Raw genomic sequence first — 17,948 nt, 5'->3', positions numbered from 1 at the left:
TCCTAAATAACAGATTTCCGTGGCTCATCCCATAAACAAGAATCTCAAAACAGTTCAGTGTAACTATAAAATATATTTTACCCACAGAAAAAGTTATAAAAATCTCTCTGCTCCACTATCTCTTAGATTTTGCCTAAATGGATTTCTTCTACTGCTGAAGATGTATCTAGCTCCTGATGATCATAGCAAGAGCAAGACTAAATTTAATGAAAATTGCAGGTTAATGCAAGTCAATTCAAATGGCAAGCTTAAATTTCAAAATTGTTGTGTGTCAGGACATAAACCTGGGAATTGCTTCTCCGTGAGTCTGTTAATCGTCTTCCTTCTAACAAATATATATAGGGTGAAATCCTATTTCCCCTCCTATCTCAGTATACCTGTTGACGTCCCATTTTCAGTACAAAACTCCTCCCATGAAACTTAAGAGGCAGCATGCATGCATGGTGATTAATAGCACAGACCACAGAATCAGATGGATCAGGATTTGAATCCCAGTTCTGTGAGTTCAAATTCCTAGCTATATATTCTTGGGAATCTATTTCTTGTTATAAAACAAATTTATTACTATCTATTTCCTAGGGACTACTGGGAGGAGTAAATTAACTAATGCACACAAAAATCCTTAGCATAGTGCCTGACATATAGTAAACATTCAATAAGTGGTAATAAGGATTATAATTACAATAATTATCAAAATACTTATTTACCATGTTATCAAACTTATATTCTTATCCTCTAGATTCACACCCCTCTCTCTTCTAGCTAATTCTTTATAAGTAAATGGAGGCAGCTCTGAGGAAAAAATCAATCATCATCAAAAGAAAAAGAGACCTAGTAGGCAACTTCCTCACCTCCAATTGCCTTTTTTCTCTCTCACGCTTCAATAGTGTCATTATCCATACTTGAGAGAAAATATATAGTCACTCTGTTTGGGCCCAAATGTACAGAGAAGAACAGAGGCCTTTTACTTGCTCACCCATGATGTAGCACAGATACTACACATTCACCTTTTCAACAAGCTCAGCACTAGAATGGACCCACAGGAGAAAAAGAAAACAACTAAAAGCATCTTTCAGAAAGTATTTGCTGGATAAAAGTCTCATTACCGAGTCAGGAAAAGAAAGTTCAACTTAATGCATCAGATGTACCAAATATCTAGGCTATTTTACTTTTAGGATACGCCCTCTCGAAATACACAAGAAAAACTTTACACGAAATTTCCAACCATTATTAGAACTGGTTTCTAAGTCATTTAATAAATATTTGTTTAACACCTATGAACAGTTACTACACTAAGCACTTTGAAGCAAAGGTGACATGATAATGTCCTCCTCTTACAGAGCGCATTAAAAAATCTCTCCAATCCTTTTTTTTTCTCTTTCATTTGTTAGCAAACTATATGCCTGCTAAAGAGCAGTAAATATTAGGCACTTGGGGGGAGAAGATATTAACTGAAAGATGAGTAAGACATAACACTTGCCCTCAAAGAACTGACCAGTAGAAGAGAAAAATATGAACAACTATTTTAAGTGCTATAAAAGCCACACAGAGACTGTGGATAACCAGAAAGAAAAAAAAAAAAAAAAACAATTCCACTTACATTAATGAGGACAGGCTTCCTAGAGAAGATGATATTTAAGTAGGGTCTTAAGAGATAAATGTTTTGCAGATGAAAAGAAAAGAATACTCCAGACAGAGGAAAGAGCAAAGTGCAGAGACAATTTTACGTGAAAGTATATACATGCACACATACATACACGCACACACACAAATATGCATTAAGTATATACATACTTTACATGTGTATATATGGATATACAGTGTTTAGACACAAGTGAGGAAAATCACTTGACATATAAAATACAGGAAATGATGCAATGAACTATTTCACCAATTCTCCCAAAGATGATATACAACTCATACCATGCATAAGAAAAGTTAGTTCATTCCAATTCCAACCTTAGGGCATTAGCACTTAATTCTCTCCCAGAAATAAAGGGATTGGTGCTCAGAGGTCTGAATGGTAAACTGAATCCAGACTAGAAAGGCTCCCCTTTAAGCAGAATCAATTCAGGAAGGAATATAAAGGACAGTAGCAAAGAAATCAATTTAGAAGCTTCTGAAATAGGGAATGGTAAACGTGCAATTTTAAACAGGAAAAAAAAAAAAAGAGAGAGGGAGAGAGATTAATAGAAAGATGAAGTCCTCAGTTAAACAGCCCTTAACGTGGTGAGTACTAAAACAAGAGAGGGAAATTAGATGCGATCCAAGGTTTCTCCCAATAGATCATTCCATTAACCTTGATACTTACTTTGTCCATTAGTGTATATTTGATCCTATGAATATTTACACACTATGGCACTCACATCTCATAAGCTCCCTATTCTTGATACACTTTTACATGAACAGTTTGCCATTTAGAAAAACAGATTAGTAAAATCCACCTGGAAATCTTTCCTAGTTTCTGAATAATAAATGGAAGCACTTTTAGATTACTTTTGGAGTAACTGCCCTATAATCTTTTTTAAAAATCATGAAATCTATTAATTTTCCTTTATATCTGTCCTTTAAAATGAATGTTAAATGAGATCCATGTCTGTGATTTATCTTTATCAATAATCAGTATTTATACACAATGGAATTGGCAAAGCACCTTGTATGAAAAAAATACCCAAATGAGAAACAGAGGACTTTTTATAAAGCAGGTTTCCCAACCTTCACACAACAGACGTTTTGGACCAAATAAGCCTTTGTTGTGAGGTGCTGTGCTGTACATTGTTTATACCTGCCCTCTACCCACTAGATATTAGTAACACACATACCTCTCCCTAGCTGTGACCATCAACAACACCTCCAGATATTGCCAAATGTTCGCTGGGGCCATAGTTATGTGCCAAGCACTGCTCTGTGCTTCTCATTTATTATCTCATTTACTCTAGCAACATAGTATCCATGAGTTGGTTATGGTCTTCCCCATCTTACAAATAAAGAAACTAAAACCAGCAGAATTAAACAACTTGCCAAATGTCACACAACCAGTAAGTGTGGTAGTCTGTATTTGAACCCAAATGATAGTGGCTTGAGTCCCTGCTCCTAATCACTGTTATGTCATCTCTTATTAATATCTCACCTTTATTATCTGATACATGAAAAGTAATGTTTTAAATCTCATCTGGAAATAACTAAAATTAGCCACACAAGTAGAAGTTACAAGACTTCCAACCTCACTTCAGAATAACTTAACAAGTATTTTTTTTAAGCACTGACTATATATGCCTAGTATCAACTTTAGAACTAGAGTGGTTCAAAGAAAATGAAACTACTATTAGGATTTAGCTCAGGACCTTTTTCACACATTATCTCCCTGAAATCTCACAGCTTCCCTGTGAGATAGGTAGTATCTTTTTTTCAAGCGAGGAAGCAAAGGCTCAGAATAGAAAAGTGGTCCCTAACCTACAATGTCTTACAATTTAACTGAAGAAACAAGAAAAATATTTTTTTAAAAGACAGAGAGTAGGGACACCTGGGTCGGTTAAGTGTCTGACTTTGGCTCAGGTCATGATCGCATGGTTCATAGAGTTGGGAGTCCCGCGTCAGGCTCAGTGCTGATAGCTCAGAGCCTGGTGCCTGCTTCGGATTCTGTGTCTCCCTCTCTCTCTGCTCCTCCCCAGCTCGTGCTGTCTCCTGTCTCTCTGTCTCTTAAAAATAAATAAAAAAATTTTTTTTAATTTTTTAACACAAGACAGGCAATAAACTAGTTAAATATCTCAGTTAACAATAGACAGAAGGTGGGAATAACAAAATAGATGAAGGAAAAGTATACAGTAGATTAGTCAGGGAATATTTCTTTAAAAGGTTTCTAGGGGGCGCCTGGGTGGCTCAGTCGGTTAAGCGGCCGACTTCAGCTCAGGTCATGATCTCACGGTCCGTGAGTTCGAGCCCCACGTCGGGCTCTGTGCTGACATGACAGTTCAGAGCCTGGAGCCCGCCTCAGATTCTGTGTCTTCCTCTCTCTCTGCCCCTCCCCCCCCCTCATGCTCTCTCTCTGTCTCAAAAATAAATAAACGTTAAAAAGGTTTCTAGTAATCAATTCCTTTTCTTAAGAAGTGACATGGATGAGCAAAAGGTAATGAGATGGGGAGAAGCACCACTTCTGCAAACAATGTGCAACAGAAATTTGGGGACTGAAAGGAAAGTCTGTGATAGCCAATTTAAGTAGTAAGTCAAGGAAATGATGAGGAGTGTAAGACTGCCTTAAAATTAACATTGAGCCATAACCTGAGACAATGAGACTAGTTCCATGCTTTTAGGGTGCTTCTGCCACCAAACACTCTCAAGCACTGAAAGAAGAACAAACAAAAAACGATCTAAAGTAAAAGCTGATAGGGTTGGTTAACACAGGCTTAGCTATCAAGTCAAACACCACATTTCATAAAATGAGTGATGGGTCATCTATTTTGCTTTGTGTATCTTGGGTCCCCAAAGAGAACATAAGTTTCAGGAGGGCAGGGATTTTTATGTTTTGTGCACTCAGATCAATACCTGACATAGCAGGTGTTCAATAAATACCTGCTGCTGAAAAAAGCCAGTATTCAAAATAGTGACCTCTTCAGAAGATCACAAATGCCTCTGGCATTCAAAACAGCAACCTCACAGAAACAACAATAACAATATTATAATATTAATACTATTAATTTCAACAACTAACATTCCCTGGGCACTAACTCTGAGCCAGACCTTGTAATGCATTAACTCATATATTATAATGAATATTGACTACCTTGACTACCCTATGAAAGAGGTAGGTATTATTACTATCGCCCAGTTTTTACAAGGAACACACACAGAATAAATAATGTGCCCAAAGTCACAAAACAATACAGCTGAACCTGGGTCTATCATCTCCAAAGCTTGCCTCTCAACCACTATGTCACATATACAGAATTACACGCATCCCACTTAGGCAAAGCTAGGGAAATTTTGCCAAAGAGGAAAAAAAACAAAAACAAAAACAAAAAAAAAAGAAACTCCACTAGCAGTTGAAAACCCTGTCTGCCCCTTCAATAACCACAGCTGGTATGGTGGAAATTTTCCCACCCTAGGATACATTGATTATCCCAAACAGATTAAAACTTCAATGGCTTAAAGAATCCAGATGTTGAAAAGCTAGGAGCTAATCTAATCAACATTTCAAAGGATGGTAGATAACATGTGGTAACACCCCACTCCACAAACCCGAAGAAATAACAGGGTGTGACCTCTGACTAAGACTGACCTCAAAACTTCCGGTGCCATTCTCCCTGGTATCTGCCCTTCCCTCCTTCCTTGGCTCTGTGGCTCTCCCCACCCTCTGTACATCCCACCTCTCCTACCAAATATCTGGCCTTCACAAAAAAAATCTGAAGTTTTCTGTCTCCTGCTCTAAATTTCTAATCTAATAAATCAGTATTTTAATATTTCTTCAGTGAAAAGAAATCTGCCTATGTAATATTCAATAGAAAAAGATTCCCCATTCATGACAGCAACATTCCAAAGTTTATGTTCTCAAATTCACATGGTAGTCAATTAAGAGACCACCAATTATGCAAAAGAAAAAGGATGATCCACAAATTTATTTATATAACCTTCTGGTATTACATACACAATAAATAAAAAGAAATTACAGTCACTAGAAAAACTATGCTCTTCTCCCATCTACCTAGTAAACTAGTCATAATCATAAAATCCTATTTTGAAAAATCTCTGAAATGGAAAGAAGCATAACTCCAGAAGCATAAACTCCAACTGCCACCAACAAAGAAAAATATTTAAAATAGCTGGATTTTTTTGACCTAGAATTTTTATTAAATTAACCACATAGCTAGAGATCCATTAATATGTAAACCAATCTAGCTTTTGCATTTACATCAAAACCTACAACAAACTTGCCGTAAAAGAAGTTAGAGAATGAGGACAAGAGCTGGCAAGATAATCACTACTAAGAAATATATCTCAATATTTTCTTTCTGCCTTTGGATTTTTTTCATATACTTATCTTAAATATACACTTCTATTAAATAAACAGACTATGAAGACATCACCAAATTGCTCTCAAAATAGAAACTTTCCAAATATAAAACAGTCAAGAAGCATTTGTTTCTTATGCTGGCCAACAGAACACTGATTATGCCAAGCTTGAAGGAAAAGTTATTTCTGAAAACTGATGTGTATAATAAACACAAAAAGTGAAAACAGAATAACAAACACACACATACTAATCATTTTTAAAAAGGGAGAAAACTAAAATTTAGTTAAAACTGAATCACATAAACGAAATTCCTTCAATCTTAATTTGAGATGGAATGATAATTTCAGATATAATGATACAGATAAAACTTGTTAAAGTTCTTCATAATTTTTTTAAGTTTATTAATTTTTTTTTTGAGAGAAAGTGAGCAAGCATGAGCAGGGAAGAGACAGAGACAGAGAGAGAGAAGGAGAAAGAAAATTCCAAGCAGGCTCCATGCTGTCAGCCCAGAGCCCAACACGGGGCTCAATCTCACAACCACGATATCATGACCTGAGCTGAAATCAAGAGTCAGACAACCCAATCAATTTAGCCACCCAGGCGTCCCAGCTTTTTCATAATTTTTTAAAGCTTTTTATTCCCAAGCACTAAAGAGATGGACAGTTAAGAGACTTGATAACTAAATTGCATCCTGATATTTCTAAATAAACAATTTACACCACAGTCACTTTCAGAGATAATCAATGAATTATTCAAAAAAGAGTCCTTTGTGATCCAAGTACTACTGAGGTCTTTGGAAATGAACTCAAATTCAAGTTATGTTCAAATCAGTCCTTCTTTCCTCTAAATAATAAACACAGCAGTGTGTCATTCTCTAGTTTTCAAGAGTTTTTAATAAAATGTTAATGAATCATATGCTAGTTCAGATACTTCTGAAAACACTGCGGAATTACTTCAGTATTATTTGTCAAATTCTAGGGCTGAATTTAAATGCTGGACAATATAAGGCCTGACTTTAGGGCTGTCCATATCATACCTTAAAAGATCTTTAACTCAAAGAACTAACAGGGATGGGTCACATTACTTTATGTCAGCCATCCTAAAAAGTCTGATAAGATATATACATTCTTCCAAAAACAAACCAGCAATTTGTCTCCAGACTTCACATGTTACACTAACATATATTATTGGGTTCACTCAAGATGCTATGGGATGAAAAAGCCAGAAGAGAGGTGCCTGGGTGGCTCAGTTGGTTACACTTCCAACTCTTGATTTCGACTCAAATCATGATCTCATGGTCGTGATCAACACCCCCCCCCCCCCCCCGCGGAGCAGTATCCTCAGCTCCACGCTGGGTGTGGACCCTGCTTAAGATTCTCTCTCTCCCTCTGCCTCTCCCCACTCATTCTTTTCTCTCTCTTAAAAAAAAAAAAAGCCAGAAGAAAACAGTATCTTACCCAATGATGATCCTCTCAGAGGAAAGGCTAAGTGACATTAAAAATATTTTGCACTATGTCTTTCGGGTGGCTCAGTTAAGTGTGGACTTTGGCGCAGGTGATGACCTTGCAGTTTATTGGCTCAAGTCTCATGACAGGCTCTGCCCTGACGGTACAGAGCGTGCTTGGGATTCTAGTTCTCTCCTCTCTCTCCATTCTTCCCACATTTGCACTTTCTCTCTCTTTCAAAATAAATAAACTTTAAAAAACATACATTTTGCACTATGTCTTTCAATATTTCCTAAATCCGAGAACAGTCATGCAGAAAGGAGCACCTAATACAGTACACTAGGTATATGTCCACACAGACACACACAATACATGCTACCTAAAGCCACCCAGATTTCCAGTAGCTACCCCCCAGCTATAAAGAAAGGGCAGAGGCAGCACAGCAAAGCAATAGAAACTGCACAATATCTGAGTGATCCACTAGCTATCCCTTAGGTGACAGAGAAAAGAGTAAAAGATACTCAAGCAGTGAGGTCTCTGGTACATTTTTGTTTATTATTTTTCAACCACTGCACCGCAGGATAATACAACACATACAGGCTCTCATACTTTCTTGTACTAGCTTACTGTTTTAAAGAAATCGAGTTACCCAAAAAATTTAAAGGAATATTTTAGAGAAATTATTACATATTAGTCATTCAAAATCCAAATCAAGTACAAATGTTCCCTCAAATATTTCACAATTCTGAGGTGGAATAGGAGGAAATTTTAAATATACTTGTGTGAAGTAGTATAATTATTAGAAAATACATATCCCATAGTGTTCAGGAAATGTCATATACATAGAGTATATTTAGAAAATACACTCTAAACATACTATAAAAGGTATCATGAGAAAAAAACAATGAAAGTCTCAAAAGAAAGTAGCAAAAATCGAAAAGTACATTAAGACGTAAGACAGACTGGTTTTACACTGGGCAGGAAAAAGTCTCCAAGTAAAAAGGTTTAAATGCAAGAGTTCATTATTTACTCAAAATTTGCTATCAAGTTGAATGAAGGCAGATTTCAGCCAAATTATATGGTAAGAGAAATTTGGCATATCACGAATAACTTCTTCCTTAACTCGCTTCTTCCTCAATAGCATCCTTTCCCTTCAAGAATTCAGAGTCTCCACGGTCTGTTCACCTACTTCCTGATCAAAACCTGCTCTTAGAAAAAGATCATATAATTTATTTACCTTAGAGATGGCTGTGTAAAAACCACTTCTATGTAAAATAAATAACTGTATAAAAAAAAAAAGTGTTGGCAAGGATGTGGAGAAAAGGGAATTCTCATGCACTATTAGTGGGAATACAAACTGGTACAGCCACTGTGGAAAACAGTGGAGAGGTTCCTCAAAAAATTAAATAGAACTACCATATGATCCAGCAATTCCACTCCTAGGTATGTATCTGGAAAAATGAAAATACTAGTTTAATTTTAGTATATGTGTTGCCGAAGCAAGCACATGAAAATACTAATTAAAAAAGACATATACCACCCCGATGTTCATCACAGCATTACTTACAACAGCCAAGATATGCAAACAATCTAAATGTCCATCAACAGATACACAAAGAAGATGTGGTATATATATGCAATGGAGTATTACTCAGCCATAAAAATGAATGAAATCTTGCCATTTGCAACATGGATGGACCTAAGGGTATTATCCTAAGTAAAATAATTCAGACAGAGAAAGACAAATATCATATGATTTCACTTACATGTGGAATTTAAAAAAAAAACAAAACAAAACAAAATGAAGAAAGAAAACAAAACAGGAAACAGACTCATAAAGAATAAACTGATGGTTGCCAGGAAGGGGGCGGGAGCAGGGGGATGAGGAGATGGATAAAATAGGTGGTAAAGGAGATAAAGAGGTACAATCTTCAAATAACAAAATAAATACAACATGGGACGTAATGTACAGCATAAGGAATATAGTTGATAATATTGTAACAACTTTGCATGGTGACAGATGATAACTAGTCTTAACTGTGGCAACCACTTCCTAATGTATATAAATATGGAATTACTACATTGTACACATAAAACTAATGCAATATTGTGTGTCAATTATTCTTCAATAAAAAATTTCTTCAAAAAAAAAGTTTATTATTTGAAAGCAACTTTACTCATCTGTTTGTAATGACAATGCAGCTAAGTTTAAAAAAAAAAAAAAGGAAAAACACTAATACAGCATTCTTTCCCCTGCTCCACTGAAAATGTCACCAATATAGAATATTTTTATTTGTAATATTTGCAGATATGAGATGGATACCTTGTGTCTTTTAAATCACCAACTATCCTTAAGCTTAAGACAATGAGAAAATTACCTGAAATGACAAAAATTAAGATTTTCAAAAGAACAAGAATCCTCTCCTAATGAATAGGAAAGCAACTTTGTAATGACCTACTAAAAGGTAGCCTAAATTGTCAAACTGTATACATTTTTTTAATGAAAGAGGAAATGAAGTACCAATTACATGCGTAGAAATACTATGAAACATAAAAGCAGGTTAGAAACTAATTTAAAAATTATCATTATTGCAAGGGTCACCTCCTCCCCTGCAATAAATAGGGGAATCATGAAATAAATAATATTTATGAAGTCAGGGTAAAAATATACCATCATCTAATGCAAGAATTTGTTGACATATTAAACAAATGTTTTGATATTAGCTATAATGTAAAATTGTACAAAGTGAATTATCCTTCCTAAACAATACATTTGAGACAGTGTCTCCTAAGAAATAAGTTCATCCATGCTACATTTACCCTTAAGAATACAGCAAACATTTTTTAGAGTATACGTTTAAGTTATTTAGACGATTTGTTAAGAAGGGGCACCTGGCTGGCTCTGTCAGTTGAACATCCAACTTCAGCTCAGGTCATGATCTCACAGTTTGTGAGTTCGAGTCTCGCATCAGACTCTGTTCTGATGGCTCAGAGCCTGGAGCCTGCCTCAGATTCTGTGTCTCCCTCTCTCTCCGCCCATCCCCTGTTTGCGTGCTTGAGCAAAAATCAAAAAAATAAAAAAAATTTTTAAAGTAAATAAACATTAAAAAAAATAGAGGATTTGTTAAGACTTAACAAAACAAAAACTGTGCACCCCATTATTCTACATACTGAATTGGTCATTGCAAGAAATTAAGACTTTTAGAAACAGAAGTATCAAATCTTGGGGGCATCTGGGTGGCTCAGTCAGTTAAGCGGCTAACTCTTGATTTGGGCTCAGGTCATGATCTCACTGTTCCTGAGTTCAAGCCCCTCATCAGGTCCCACGTCACAGCAGAGCCTGCTTGGGATTCTCTCTCTCTCTCTGACCCTCCCCTGCTCTCTCTTTCTCTCTCTCAAAAATAAGTAAATAATTTAAAAAAGTATCAAAACTTAATGTTCTTACAACTTGGCTAATATTTTCATCTGATTCAAACCAACCATAAACACTTATAATTTTACATTAAAATAAATGCTTTACAATTTATTTTCAGAACCATCCAAAATTACACCCCTAAGTTTCTTCAAAAATACTTTCAGCTATGACACATAGCCAGTATACCACTATGTCAATTATTTATCTTAGAATAAGAAAATGCAAGTAAGTCTGTATTTTTTAGATGCTATAGACAGGACTGCCACCTTGTTCCTCAATCCATAGTTTCCATCACTCTGAAGGCAAAAGTATTTTGAACAGTTGACTCCAGATTTACTACGGAATCATTTTAACACAACCCTCAAGGACACATCTCACTTAGAAAATGGAGAACACCTAAAGCAGCCACTCCAATCTTTGTAATGGAATGCTTACACCATATGTTGGTGGACCTGGGCAGTTGTCTACACTGGGGTTCCATAAACTGCAGGTCAAATCCAACCTACCTCCTGTTTTTATGTACAGGTGACCCTTGAACAACATGGGTTTGAACTGCGCTAATCCACTTACACATAAATTTTTTTCAATACATACGGTACTGTCAATGTACTTTCTCTTCCTTAAAATTTTCTTAATAAGTTTCTTTTCTCTTTCAATATTGTAAGAATGTAGTAAATTGTAAGAATGTAGTCTATAATACATATAAATCTACAAAAAATGTGTTAACAGACTGTTACTGGTAACGCTTCTAGTCAACAATAGGTCATCAATAGTTAAGTTCGGTGTGAGTCAAAAGTCATACATGGATTTTTGCTGCACAAGGGACTGGTGCCCCTAACCCACACACTGTTCTAGGGTCAACTGTTTAAGGTTTTACTGGAACACAGTCACACTCACTTGCTTATATATTGCTATGGCTTTTACACTACAAGAACAGAACTCAATCGTTGTACCAGATGTGGACCACAAAATCTAAAATATTTACTAACTGGTCCTTTACCAAAAAAAAAGAAAAAAAATTACCAACCCCTCCTCTACACAATGAGATGTGAGAGCAACTCACGACTTCTCCAAGAACCATTTCTAAAGTACACAAGTTGAGCTGCTGCCAGCCTAGGTGTAGGCTTTCAGGTCATGAGTACTAAAACACAAATGCACACCCAAGGGTCTTTAATTATCCCATATCAATCCCAAAGTTGCCAAGGCAAAGCACATGAGGTCAACACTCCCTCCTACCAGAGTCCCACCTTTCCTCCTATCTTTGCTAGTAAATCATGTCAACCCGAAAAGGCTGCCCTTTAAGTTCATCTAAACATGGTTTTACCTGCATAAAAAATGTTGTGGAAAGTAGAGGCTGGAGAAGGCACCTGTATGGCATATATTCTAGTCCCTGTATCCTCATCCTAGAATCACCTAAGATCTAGCTCCCTGTATTAAACCCTTAAGAAGAGGCCAAAGAAGCTAGTAGGAAGGTGGTGAATTGAACTAAGGAACACAAAATGTGTGGAGATAGAAGTGCGTGTGTGTGTGTGTGTGCATGTGTGTGTGTGTGTACCCTATCTCACAATCCTTATCTTTGTCAGTCAACACTAAATGCTAGTTCCATTAGCTGCAGGTTTCACCACAAAAAAAGTCTTACGGTGTCTCATGCTTCAAAGACAGCTGAATTTTTTTAAATGCCAAGTCGTTTTTTGTTTATTTTTTAATAAAAAGGCTTTAAAAAAAAAAAGGCATTTTCAGCACTGCTGTGCCAACACAGGAATATCCCCCTCCATTGTATGGGACACAAAGACACACATCAACTGCAAGCAGGGGAAGCGGGCTTCTCTGCCAGCTATTTTTAGCCCCACTTCATCATGGTAAAGACCAAACTCAGGATAATAATGAAGGGCAAACTTTAAAAACACAAATTTTTATAAAAACAAATCTGTGCTTTCATGTATAGTTTCCTTTACAGTGAAATCCTATATATTCTTTGAAACTTAATCTCAAGGGACCTATATACTCTACAAAAAACTTGTTAGCTCTTTCAAAAATATAGACTCACGTGTCCTAAGACTGAACATGGTAGCCATGTTTAAAAGCTGTTCCTCCCTGTTGACTTCAAGTCTTACCTACTTTTAAAACATTTTCTTAGGTACAGTCTCATCCATTCTCTGTCATTACTACATCTTTGCTAACTTTAACAGATTTCCTTCCCCCCGCCCAAGTAAAAATACACATTTCTCATCTCTTTACTCTGTCAGCTCTCTCAAGAAAACGTAATACTGTGAAAATGACTCCTAACTCTACATTTTCAGCATTTCACTCATTAGTTTAACTATTTTTCTATCTTCAGATTGCATCAGCATCAACTTTCACCCTAAAATTTAATGTCCAAAACAAAGTCTACTGCCTTATTTCTGATTTATTTTCTATAAGAAACCACTAGCACCAAACTAAAATACTGGGGGCATCTTCTTTTTCACTCTTGCAACTGTATAGCTCTTTGATGACCATGGTGTAAAAATGCTGGTTCTCTTAGGGATGCCTGAGTGGCTCAGTCGGTCAAGCGTCTGACTTTGGCTCAGGTCATGATCTCATGGGTTATGGGTTTGAGCCCCATCATGGGCTCTGTGCTGAAAGCTCAGAGCCTGGAACCTGCTTCGCATTCTGTGTGTCTCCCTCCCTCCCTCTCTCTCTCTCTTTCTGCCCCGCCCCCATTCGTGTGCATGCACGCTCTCTCTCTCAAAAATAAATAAACATCAAAAAAAAATTTTTTTAATGTTGGTTTCCTAGAAAAACAAAATCCTACTCCAGGTATAATGCCTCTTGACCTAAAATACAATTTCTCCTCAATCATCTAAAACCACCTTCTCAGGAACATTGCTCTCAATTGCTTCTTTGGGCTATACTCATAAAGCTGCACAAACACAAACTAACCCTAAGCTGACTCAACAACCAATCTCCATCTGTATTCCCATCAAGCTGACTTCCTAATTATACTTGTCTCTCACACCGTCCAATTCCAAAAGCCTTCAACACTTTACCCCCACTGCTCCTTTCATCCTAAAAGAGAACTTCTTTCCCAGATTTGGCTCAGACACTCCAATTAGTTTTGTATAGTCACTTCTCTAATGAAAAATATTCAAATACATTTATATCTAAAGGTACCAAACATAGTAGCATAATATATAGTGGCTATAAACAAACACTGGTTCATGCTCCCTTTCCTATGATTTTATGCAACTTGTGTTTCATTGCCTCTGCCATAAATAAAAGCATCTCAAAGGCAGGGACCCCAAATGGACCCCAAACACTTTACTGCTTCTTTGCAATAAAACATTACCATGCTTTTTAACCAATCTATAGTCAGAGCAATAAAAATAAGTCTTAAAGTTAGTAAGCAACTCCGATAGAGTACAAATCTACCTTCAAATTATAGTTTGTTGGTTTGTCTCCCCCTCCTGCCCCAAAAAAACAGCCAATGCCAAGACTAGAGGTCTCTTCTTCCCATCTTTGTGAAACATGGGATACGTAACATCCTCAAGGTCTCAAGATAACAAACAGGTCCAGAGACATTTGCTTCTGATTCCACATCTAACATTATATCCACTAATCAGTATTTTCATGTCAGTACCCATTTAAAATAGACAGAACCTAAGGTTCCTTTAAAAAGCATAACAAACACAAATATATAAAGAGAAACAAAATAGCTGGAGAAGTTCCTGAGGAGGGCAAAGTGATCAAGGAATAGAAAGATATCATTCTAAGACAGACACACAAAGTCAGGAAAGATGACGGTAAAGAGGAACAATGAAAATCTATAAAACCAAGAAAAGATGAACTCCAGCTTGTTCTAGCACTTCTCAGAACAAGAACTCTGGATGTGTCTTACAACTTTAGAGAGACAGGTTTGGGATAAATAAATGAACTGTTAAATAATTTAGGGTCTAATAAGCTTGTAGAACTCATTACCTCAAGGAGAAAAAGTACAGATGCAAACACTATTTGAGAAAGTTTTAAATACATTTAGTCAAGATCCTGAATGACGAAGTTAGCACAGATAACCCGAGGCTCACGTTCATTCCCAAAAAGCTTCTCTCAGCAGTGGCTTCAGAGGGCGTGAGTCCACACTGCTGTCTGGAGGAACCACAATTCTCAGTATAGTGCTGCCAATGTTCTATTCAATAAAATTCTACCCTGTACTGAACCCTTAAGGTCTGTAGAAGTATATGAAATGCTCATTACTTTCCCGCATGTCAACTTGACACTAGAGAGGATACCTAAGATACAAACCAAAGATTTTTACAGACTTCACCTTCACAATAATGGAAGGGAAGGGAAATAATCATTCTTCAAAGAGTTTAATACCAAAAAGTTTCTCAGGGGCACCTGGGTGGCTCAGCTGGTTAAGCAACTGACTCCTGATTTCGGCTCAGGTCATGATGTCACGGTTGGTGAGATCAAGACCTGTGTCCTGCTCTGCGTGACAGTGTGAAGCCTGCTTGGGATTCTCTCTCTCTCTCTCTCTCTCTCTCTCTCTCTCTCTCTGGCCCTCCCCCACTTGAGCAGACACGGATCTCTCTCCCAAAATAAGTAAAAACAAACTTAAAGAAGTTTCCCCTCATTTGAAAAAAAAGTTTCTCCTCATTTGATAGGGAAGTAAAGATAACTCAAACAAGCAAGTCTCAAGTCATTCTGCCAAGTACAAAAAAAAAAAAAAAAAGCCAGCAATTAGGACATATGCTACCCAAACATTTAAAGAAAAAAAAAAAAAAAAGCATTTGGGTAAGGAAAAAATGTAACAACTTTTAAAAACTGGTTAAAGTACTAGATGCTCTCCTCCAAGTAAGCTGTGATTCATAAGAACTCAGAATTTCCTGAGTAACTGAAATCTGTCACAGTGTCCTGATGCACAGGAACTGGACCCAAGAAATGAGGAGGTAAAAAAAATTCCTGCACCAGCAGGCACCGAAATGAAAATCTCTCGAGGGAAACTGCAGAAGAAGAAAGGAATTTTACTTTCAGGGGTTCGCAGGATAAAAGGTTCCCTCGTGGGAGCCCAAATAAGAGTTGCCCCGAAACAAAAACCACAGCGGGGTTTCACACCCGCTGTACCAGGAAAAGGTGTATTACAGAGATGTCCTTTGTGTGCACATATGCTTTGGCTTCCTCAATTTCCCTTTGCCAATTACTGGCCAGAAAGGTGCAAGTGTCCACCCTGGATAGGGGCAGAACTCCCCTAAGGGAACCTGCGAGCTTGCCTAGTCCACGTATTAAACGTTCGAACCCCGTGGACGATCCAAGACCCTCCTCCTCGCTGTAAACATAAAGATAGATACACCCTCTGATCCACGCTCTCCCAACACTCCGGTCAAACATCAGCCAAACTCCAGGAGAGCGAACCGGTATCCTCCCACGTTCCGCCCCTCCGTTCCCTTTCCCGGGGCCACTCACACTTTAGGGAAGAGCCGTGGCGCTGAGAAAGTGGGCTGGTTCCCTTCCTCGTTCGCTCTGAAGCGGCAGCTGCGGAAGGCTCGGCGCGTTACTGAGGAAGAAGCGGTGCTTGTGTCTCTAAGCCAGGCGGTCACCCGGGTCTCTTCCGCGCTGCCGGAGCAGAGGAGGCGGCAGCGGCCCCGCTTACCTCCGCTTTTCCTCTTCCTGGGTCCCTTCAGGCTGTGTCCGCTGCCCGTCCTGGGCCACTTCTCCCGGGACAGTCACGTTTGGGAGGCTCCAGATTTTGCTTTTATAAAGTTTTCCTCTGGGCTGAGGCTGCGGCCGGCCCCCCGGGTCCCCCCCGGCCCCGCCGCCCTCGGGGCTGGGGCGGGGGAGGGGGCTCTAAGAACTCCTCCCGGAGTCCTGCCGAGGAGCCGGGGGGCCGGCGACAGGCCGAGGGAAAAGACCCCCCCCCCCGCGAGGGGGCTGAGGAGAGGGGGAAGGTAAGGAAAGGACGGTGGCGCCGGTCCTGCTCTCCCCGCCGCCGGGGCCGCCGCTTCACATTGGGGTCCCCGCCCCCCCGGCCGGGGGGTGGTTGCTGAGCGTGGGTCCCGGGTTCATACACTCTGGGGGCAAGATGCTACGGCCCCGGGCGGGTGGCCGAGGCGGCGGCGAGGTGGGGGACCCGGCCGGCTCCGCTCGGCGCCGCCCCCGCTCCCGGCTCCCGCATGTGTCGCTGCGGCTGGGACCCCCTCCCTACACGTTGGGGGTCCCTCGCCCCGCGCCCCGGGACGAGACAGAAGCTCCGACCCCCTCCTCAGCGTCTTCTCACCGCGGAGCAGCTGACTAGTCCCGGCCTGAGGTAGCCGCCTCCCAGCCCCCCCAGCCGCCGGCTCCGGCTCGGGCTCCGGCGTGTGCAGCCGCCGCTGCCGGCCGGGAAGGTGAGGGGGGGAAAAGAGGGGTGGCCGCGACTCCCGCCGGTCCAGGTCAGGACGAAGGTCTCGGCCGTGGCCAGTGCGCGGAGGCGGGGTCTCTCCGATGCTCCCTCGCTCTCACGCTCTCCGCTGCGGTGGCGGTAGCGCCCGGAGCTCAGCTCGCTGTCTCGCTCGCTCTGTGCGGGGCTCTCGCCTCACTCCACAGAGGGGCGGGAGGAAAGCGGCGCGGCCCGATGACGCAAGTCACCTAGCAACAGCTCCCCTCACCCCCTCCCTTCTCTTTCCGCCGGGACGTTTCCTCCGCTGGCCTTTTTTTTTTTTTTTTTTTTTCCCCTTTCTAATCACCCCGCCCTGGCTGACTCCAGCGCGCTCTGATGACGCTGCAAGGGAAGAGGAAGTCTGGGCTCCGCGAGCGGGTGGGTGCGCCTCGGGCCGCGGGACTAGCAGCCGCTGCCGCCGCCTCTGCGGCCGCGTCAGAATTGAAGAGAGGAAGGGGAGGAGCCGAGTGGAGCCTAAGCTGCCGCCTGATCTTACCCCTGACCCGACGGCGGCGGGGAGAGCTTGCTCTGTAGAGGTTTCCTTCAGGGCAGGTGGTGACGGCTCCTTTGGGAGCAAGGAGGAAGGCCCAGGCCGCACGGCCATGCTCGGGCGCGCACCCCCCGAAGGTGAGGCATATCGCCCCAAATGGGCCTTCGAAAAGCCAGACTGGGCGAGAACTTGGCCGACGT

At 40.1% G+C, this 17,948-nt stretch overlaps 1 protein-coding gene across 3 annotated transcripts in view; it reads right to left on the bottom strand.

Moving 5' to 3' along the window:
* Positions 1-17,443, bottom strand: part of FBXW7 (F-box and WD repeat domain containing 7) — a 227,776-nt gene extending 210,333 nt beyond the window's left edge. For 2 of the 3 annotated variants that reach the window (XM_047856401.1, XM_047856400.1), the window contains exon 1: positions 16,307-17,443. The gene's annotated coding sequence lies outside the window, so the exon portion shown is untranslated. The remainder of the gene's footprint in view (positions 1-16,306) is intronic. The other variant, XM_047856402.1, reaches the window with a different exon arrangement.
* Positions 17,444-17,948: the final 505 nt, after the last annotated feature.

This window comes from Prionailurus viverrinus, chromosome B1 (assembly GCF_022837055.1).
Source record: "Prionailurus viverrinus isolate Anna chromosome B1, UM_Priviv_1.0, whole genome shotgun sequence".
Taxonomy (NCBI): domain Eukaryota; kingdom Metazoa; phylum Chordata; class Mammalia; order Carnivora; family Felidae; genus Prionailurus; species Prionailurus viverrinus.
This window is presented reverse-complemented; position numbering and strand designations above follow the sequence as displayed.